A 7,874-nucleotide genomic window follows, 5' to 3' on the forward strand; every position below is an offset into this window, starting at 1 on the left:
AGGAATAGGTAGATGGGGGAGGGAAGGAATGGGAGGTTGGGACGGACAGATTCGAACTATTATATATAGAAAGGATAAGCAACAAGGTCCCATTGTATGGCACAGGGAACCATATTCAATTCCTGTGGTTATTATAGTGAAAAAGAATATGAAAAAAGAATATATATATATATAACAGAATCATTTTGTTGAAATTGAAAACCAGCAGAAATTAACACAACATTATAACTCAATTATATGTCAATTTAAAAAAGTTACTCCCATAGATTCTCCCAAACATGGGTAAAAAGAGCCAAACTTTGAGGTATTATGAATATTTGTTACAGATGGCAGCCTTAATTTATTGACTTACAGAGTTTAGCTTCTATTGTGGATTGAATTGTGCCCATCCCATCTAAAGTTATCCTAACCCCCGGGAACTCAGAATGTGACCTTATTTAGAGATAGGGTTATTATAGATGTAATCAGTTAAGATAAGGTCATAGTGAAGCAGGGGCAGGGAGTATAACTGGTGTCCTTATAAGAAGGCAGCCAGGTGAAGCCAGACACACAGGAAGCATGACGAGTGATGACAAGGTGGAGACTGGAGAGATGTAGCCAAAAGATGGCCGGCAAGCCACAGAACTCTCCTACAGGCTTCAGAGAGAACACAACCTTGCTAACACCTTGACTTTGGATTTCTATCCTTCAGAATGGTGAGACAATAAATTTCTATTATTTTAAACCACCTAAATGGTGCTATCCGGAGAAGGCAATGGCACCCCACTCCAGTACTCTTGCCTGGAAAATCCCATGGACAGAGGAGCCTGGTGGGCTGCAGTCCATGGGGTCGCTACTAGTCGGACACGACTGAGCAACTTCACTTTCACTTTTCACTTTCATGCATTGGAGAAGGAAATGGCAACCCACTCCAGTGTTCTTGCCTGGAGAATCCCAGGGACGGGGGAGCCTGGTGGGCCACCATCTACGGGGTCGCACAGAGTTGGACCCGACTGAAGTGACTTAGCAGTAGCAGCAGCAGCAAATGGTGCTATCTGTTGAGGAGGGAAATTAGGGGCTGAGGGGCATAGAAATCAGACACTTTTAGCATTTAGCATTTTTTAAATTAATTCATGAGTTTGGTTGCCTCGGGTCTTAGTTGTGCCACGTGGGATCTCCGTTGCATCATGAGATTCTTCTGTTAATAGGGTACCGACTCTTAGTTGCTTTGAGACATGTGGGATTCTAGTTCCCCGACCAGGGATTGAACCTCCATCCCCTGCATTGCAAAGTGGATTCTTAACCACTGGACTCCCAAGGAAGTCCCAGCATTTAGTATTTTTTTTAAACAAACAGGTATTATTTTTATCATTAAAAAGAAAAAGAAATCCTTTGCAAATAAAAAGCCAATAGAAAAAGAGTAAAGAAATTATTAAATCATGTCTACATTTCATATGCCACACAATGCTTTTTACATGTTAAGCTTGTCTTTGATAAAATGTGAAAGTGTGTGATTTAAGCCTCCAGAGGGCATATATTCAGTGGTGCTCATGTAATTATTAACTCCACACTCTCACTCTAACAAGTATTCCAATTCAGAGGATAAATTATCTGGCTACCTTACTAATGGCCTTTCAGTTCGTGGTTTCCTGTTCAAGTCATCAAGAAGGATTTTCATGTTCAAAGCTGAGTATGTCGACTGAGAGCAGCTCAGCAAGCAGAAGTGCAAAAGAAAGCTTTACTAGCAGAGAAAAGCACACTTACAACCACCGGGATCTCGAAAGGCATGAGCTATCACAGTCTTACAATTTCTGAGAAATTATGTTTTTTATCTATAAAATCATGAAAGTGTTGCATTCTCTACAATATTTATATTTTTCTGCAATAGAAAAATATTTTTCTCACTGCTGCTGCTGCTGCTGCTAAGTTGTGTGCTAACTTACAGTCAGCCTTCTATGTCCATGGGTTCCACATCTGCAGATTCAGCCAACCTCAGAAGGAAAACATTTGAAAAATAAAATTCCTGAAAATTCTAAAAAACCAAACTTGAATTTTCCCCACGAAGGCAACTATAACATTTGCTTTGTATTAAGTACTATAAGAAATCTACACATGATTTAAAGCACAGTTGACTTGAACAACATGGGTTTAAACTGTATGAATCTACCTACATGTAAATTTTTTTCAATAGCTATATTGGAACATTTTCTGGAGATTTGTGACAATTTCAAAAAACTTACAGATGAAATTCATAGCCTGGCCTGGAAATATATATGACAAAAAAGGTTGTGCTATGAATGCATTAAAATATATTCAGATATTAGTGTATGAGAATTTGCCTGTCAATGAAGGAGAAGCTAAAGATGCATGTTTGATCTCTGGGCCAGGAAGATTTCCTGAAGAAGGAATGGCAACCCACTCTAGTATTCTGGCCTGTAAAATCTCATGGATAGGAGAGCCTGGTGGGGTACAGTCCATGGGGTTGCAAAGAGTAGGACACGACTGAGTAACTGAGCACGCATTCATGGTGTATCCTTACATAGGCATAAGATGAGTGATATTTACTACAAAATTAATAATGGGTTACTTTCCTTGTTGTTTTACAGCTTTGCTTTCAAAGAATTTCATTACTGTATAGTATTCCTCTTGTAATTGGAGAAGCTGTGTATCAGCTATCATCATAGGTAAGCGGTTTTTTTTTTTTTTAAATGTAGCAATGCTTCCAATACAGTATTATGAATATGACTAACACTCTATGCCTAAAATTTTATAATGATTCATTCATTTTGTACATGAATTGTGGAGCAATCTTACCCATGACACAAGGCAACCATAAAGTTATCAATGCATGATTTAACTATAAATAAACTAATTTCCTTTTCACATTATCTTTTCATTTTTGATGGCTAGTGTTAGTAATATGTATGACATCTACCATGTTTTATACCATCTAAGACAATATTGACATAGGTACTGACAAAATGACTCATAAACAGATGATGTATGGATAAATATAATATAGTACCTGTATTTTCATTATGACTTCCTTAATAACATTTTCTTTCCTCTAGGTTGTTTTACTGTAAGAATATACTGTATAAGGGTGGAAGAGGATGAGATGGTTAAATAGCATCGCCAACTCAATGGACATGAACTTGAGCAACCTCCAGGAGACAATGGAGGACAGGGAAGCCTGGCATGCTACAATCCACAAGGTCGCAAAAAGTCAGACATGACTTAGTGACTGAACAACAACATACAGTATAATATATAAAACATACAAAATATGTGTTAATTGACTATCTATGCTATTGGTAAAGCTTCTGGTCAACAGTATGCTTTAGTAGTCAAGTTTTGGAGGAGTTCAGTTACCTGTGGATTTCCCACTGCATGGGAGTCAGCACCCCAACCCCCTACTTATGGGAGGATTTGTGTATGTTATATGCAAATACTATGCCATTTTATATAACAGACTTGAGCATCTGTGGATTTTGGAGTCTGCAGGGATCCTGGAACCAATGCCCCAAGGATACTGAGAGAGGTTGTAGTTTACTTTCCCTCTCGAATCATCTTTGAGGAAAATCAGCAATCCACAATTCTCATCCCCACTTGCCAGAGATTCCTGCCCTCCCATCTGTGAGGCCCAGGGGTGACACTGGAGACTGAAGCTCCTTTATCAAATGCTTCAGTATTCCATCAAAGGTGCAACTGCAAGCTTTCACTGCCTTTTTGGCATCACAGCATCGAATCAGGAGAGACCCTGGTGGAAAAACGCTGAGTCTACAAAATGGTCCACCTCACCCAGCTTTTCACCTCTCAGCAGCAAGGAAAGCTCATAAACCCCTTTGACTTGCTTCAGACCAGCCCAGGTAGGAAGATTTACTTCTCTATCGGCAAACAGAAATTTATACTAACTTATACTAATTTCACCCATCCATTCATTCATTGTTTAAGACCAAAGAGCCAACCTCATAGCTGTTTCTCAAAGCTCTGCCTAACACTTTGTATGAGGGCAGCCCCTGGCTGTAATCTGAGATCAGGCAAAAGGATCAGGAGGTGTGAGAAAAGCACTGGCCTGGTGAGTCAGGAAGCTGGATTCTGGTCCTGCCTCTTCCAGAAACCTGCTATGAGTGTCCTCAGGAGAGAAACTCAAATTCTTCTATCATTTCCGCCTTGACAGACTTTATTTTCTTGGGCTCCAAAATCACTGCAGACAGTGACTGCAGCCATAAAATTAAAAGATGCTTCCTTGAAAGAAACGCTATAAAAAACTTAGCATATTAAAAAGCAGAGACATCACCTTGCCTACAGAGGTCCATCCAGTCAAAGTTATGGTCTTTCCAGTAATCATGTGTGGATGTGAGAGTTGAACCATAAAGAAGGCTGAGTGCCAAAGAATTGATGCTTTCGAACTGTGATGCTAGAGAAGACCCTTGAGAATTCCTTGGACTGCAAGGAGATCAGTCAATCTTAAAGGAAATCAACCCTGAATATTAATTGGAAGGACTGATGCTGAAGCTGAAGCTCCAGTACTTTGGCCACCTTATGTGAAGAACCAACTCACTGGAAAAGACCTTGATGATGAGAAAGACTGAAGGCAGGAGGAGGGGGCAATAGAGGATGAGATGGTTGGGTGGCCTCAAGGGATCTTCTCTCTCGTCACAACTCCAAGACTTAGAATTCAGTTAAGACATATTCCCTTAAAATTCTGAGCCAGTACTACATGGTGCTATAATGTTTATATCAAGAGTAAACTGTGTTTCTGCTCTCAGGGAGTCTACCTTCTGCTGAGGTGATCAGACTAGTTGATAGGTTAAGTAACATCTAGTGGCAATTGCTGGAAGGGAAAGCAAGCATGAAGCAGATGTTCCCCAAAAGACATGGTGTGTTGTGAGGGAGGGGTGGGCCACAGGAATAGACAAGCATGGTACATGAACACTCTTTCTCTCTCAAGACTGTGAGCAGCTTGCTGTTATAAGAATTGTAACTCAATCATCCTTGTTCCTCTAGCACTAAGAATATAATAGGTTCACAATTCATCGAATTATGAACCAAAATTTTAAAACACTTGTGCTAACACAGGGCATCTGCTCATAAACTGGCATATTACTTTTCATTTCCATTCGGTGTAATTGTCACTTTCTTCCATTGGCTCCCTTACAGAATTTCATTATAATTTTATATGTCTGAAGACAAAGAATTTGTTAATCTTCTACCAATCTGGAATTAAGATAATTTGGACAGAGATGAGACTAAAGTTACCATTCCATTGTTTATGAAACCGGACTTTGCAATGAAAATTAAATGTCAGCTATGTGTGAATTTCTTTGAACCAGTTGAATTTTAGAAGTGTTCTTCAGATAGTTTATCTATACTTCTCAGAAATTTAAATCCATATAATCTTTGATCCAGCAATTCTACTTCTAGAAATGTATAGTAGAGACATACTTGCTCTCAGTGGAAGAGGTAACAAATGACCTAAATGAAGGAGGAGGCTCTTTATCTACTGATCTGGAATGATCTTCAAGATACATTGCTAATTCAATATCCTGTAATAAACCTTAATGGAAAAGAATATGAAAAAGAAGATATCTCTGTGTGTGGAACTGAGTCATTTTGCTATATATCAGAAACTAACACAGCATTGTAAATCAACTGTACTTCAATTTAAAAAAAATTTAAAGAGAGATACATTATTAAAATTGCAAGTGGAGCAACCAGTGGGTAGGACACAAAACACACCCATTTGCTGGTGTGTGTGCAGACTACCTTTGGAAGGATACACAGAAAATCTGGTAGCCTTGATCGATTTTGGAGATGAGACTGAAAGGCTGGAAGGCAAGTATGGAAGGCGGATTTTTTTTTTTTTTTTCCTTGTGTAGCTTTTGAACTTTTAAACATTTTCAAACATTATAACTCTAAATTTTAAAGATTCAAAACACTTCTTCATTAAAAATATAAAATATCTCATATCTATAGCTTGCCTCTGAGGAGATTAATTGAAGATCTAATGGGGCTGTGGGGGGGTGGGGTGGAGGAGACAACTTACTTTCACTGTCTGCCTTTCGCATCTTTACCTTTTGTTTTTAACCATGTGTATCTGGGGGGAGAAAGGAAGTATGTACCTTTAAGCATTTTAGATCTTCCATATAACTTGGTATTTGAAGTTACTATATACATTCTTGGGTGGCTTCCCTGGTGGCTCAGAGGTTAAAACGTCTGCCTGCAATGCAGGAGACCTGGGTTCGATCCCTAGGTCGGGAAGATCCCCTGGAGAAGGAAATGGCAGCCCACTCCAGTATTCTTACCTGGAGAATCTCATGGACGGAGGACCCTGGTATCTTATAAAGTTTTAAAATTACATATTCTAAATTTATTCCAATTCAAACTGACCTTTCATATCCATATCTTTTGATGGTTTTGATGGTTTATGGCCATTTTTCAACTGTTACTTGAGGTTCTGTAGTTCTAGATGCTGTCTACTTAAAAAAGTAAAAGCTTCTTTTAAAAACGTTCTCTTACTGACGATCCTACTTGCAAGGCAGCAAAGACATTCTGGACACAGCACGGGGGAAGGGGAGGGTGGGATGATATGAGAGAATAGCACTGAAACATAATGTACGTTACCCTATCTAAAATAGATAGCCGGCGGGAATTTGCAGTATGATGCAGGGAACCCAAAGCCAGCGCTCTGTGACCACCTAGAGGGATGAGAAGGGGAGGGAGGTGGGAGGGGGGTTCAAGAGCGAGGGGACATGTGAGTACCTAATGCTGATTGATGTTGGTGCTTGGCAAAAAGCCATCACAATATTGTAATTTTAATCCTCCAATTAAAAAAAATTTAATTCATATTCTCTTTTAGTTAATCCTTTTGAATAGATTGTAGAGACCAGACAATTAAGGTCGACATGATGTTCTGTGAAACACAATCGATGAAACATGAAAATCGATCACCTGACAAGCCAGTTGTTAAGTATATTCAATGTGCTCATTACATAAACTCCAGGCTGCATCAGAGGGCCTTTGGGGTAGTTACAGCCCAACGAAACCACTCACTAAAATCCAGTATCAGAATTTGTCAGGGTTTATCAGGGACACACATAACTGCCAAAGTGCTGTCTCATGGTTGTATTGTGCAAGGAGATCCACTGATCCTTGGCAGTTTCTGTAGAAATGATGACTAACTCCACCGTTCACGTGTACCTATGAGGTCATCATCTATCAACATTTAAAGTAATCGCTCAGGCTTTTCTTTTCAGGTCGGGAGCGCCCATTACCCCTTCCCTGAGTCTGTCTGTCAGGTCGTTCAAGAATCCCAGGAACATGCTTCTGCCAGGGGACAGTCTGGTCACGGGACACCACGAGAAATGAACACAGGAATCGCATCGTTTCTGGCAACGCAGGCCTTCTTTCTGAGGCTGCTGTTTCTAATATGGCCACACGGGGTCACTGTTGGACCCTGGTGATTTCACAGTGCTTCGAGGACGTGTCCACGACGGGCCCCCGAAGTAGGATGTCTGCTGAGGGACCGTGAGTGGTTTAGTCGCCAAGTCGTGTTCGTGTCCGACTCTTGCGACCCCATGGACAGTAGCACGTCAGGCTCCTCTGTCCATGGGATTTTCCAGGCAAGAATACTGGCGTGGGTTGCCATTTCCGTCTCCAGGGGATCTTCCGGACCCAGGAATCGAACCTTGGTCTCCGGCAAATAAGCGGATTCCTGCTTGATTCCTGCTTTGCAAACGGATTTGTTACCGACTGAGCTACGAGGGAAGCCCAGACTCAATGTCCCAGAAAAATAGCTTACCTTCACTGTGAGCTCACTATGGACCAGTACTGTACGCTGTCTACTTGTATCACTTTATTTAAACCTCGCAACATGCCTGTGTTAAAAAACA

The sequence above is a fragment of the Capricornis sumatraensis genome, chromosome 15 (genome assembly GCF_032405125.1).
Source record: "Capricornis sumatraensis isolate serow.1 chromosome 15, serow.2, whole genome shotgun sequence".
In the NCBI taxonomy this organism is placed as follows: Eukaryota; Metazoa; Chordata; class Mammalia; order Artiodactyla; family Bovidae; genus Capricornis; species Capricornis sumatraensis.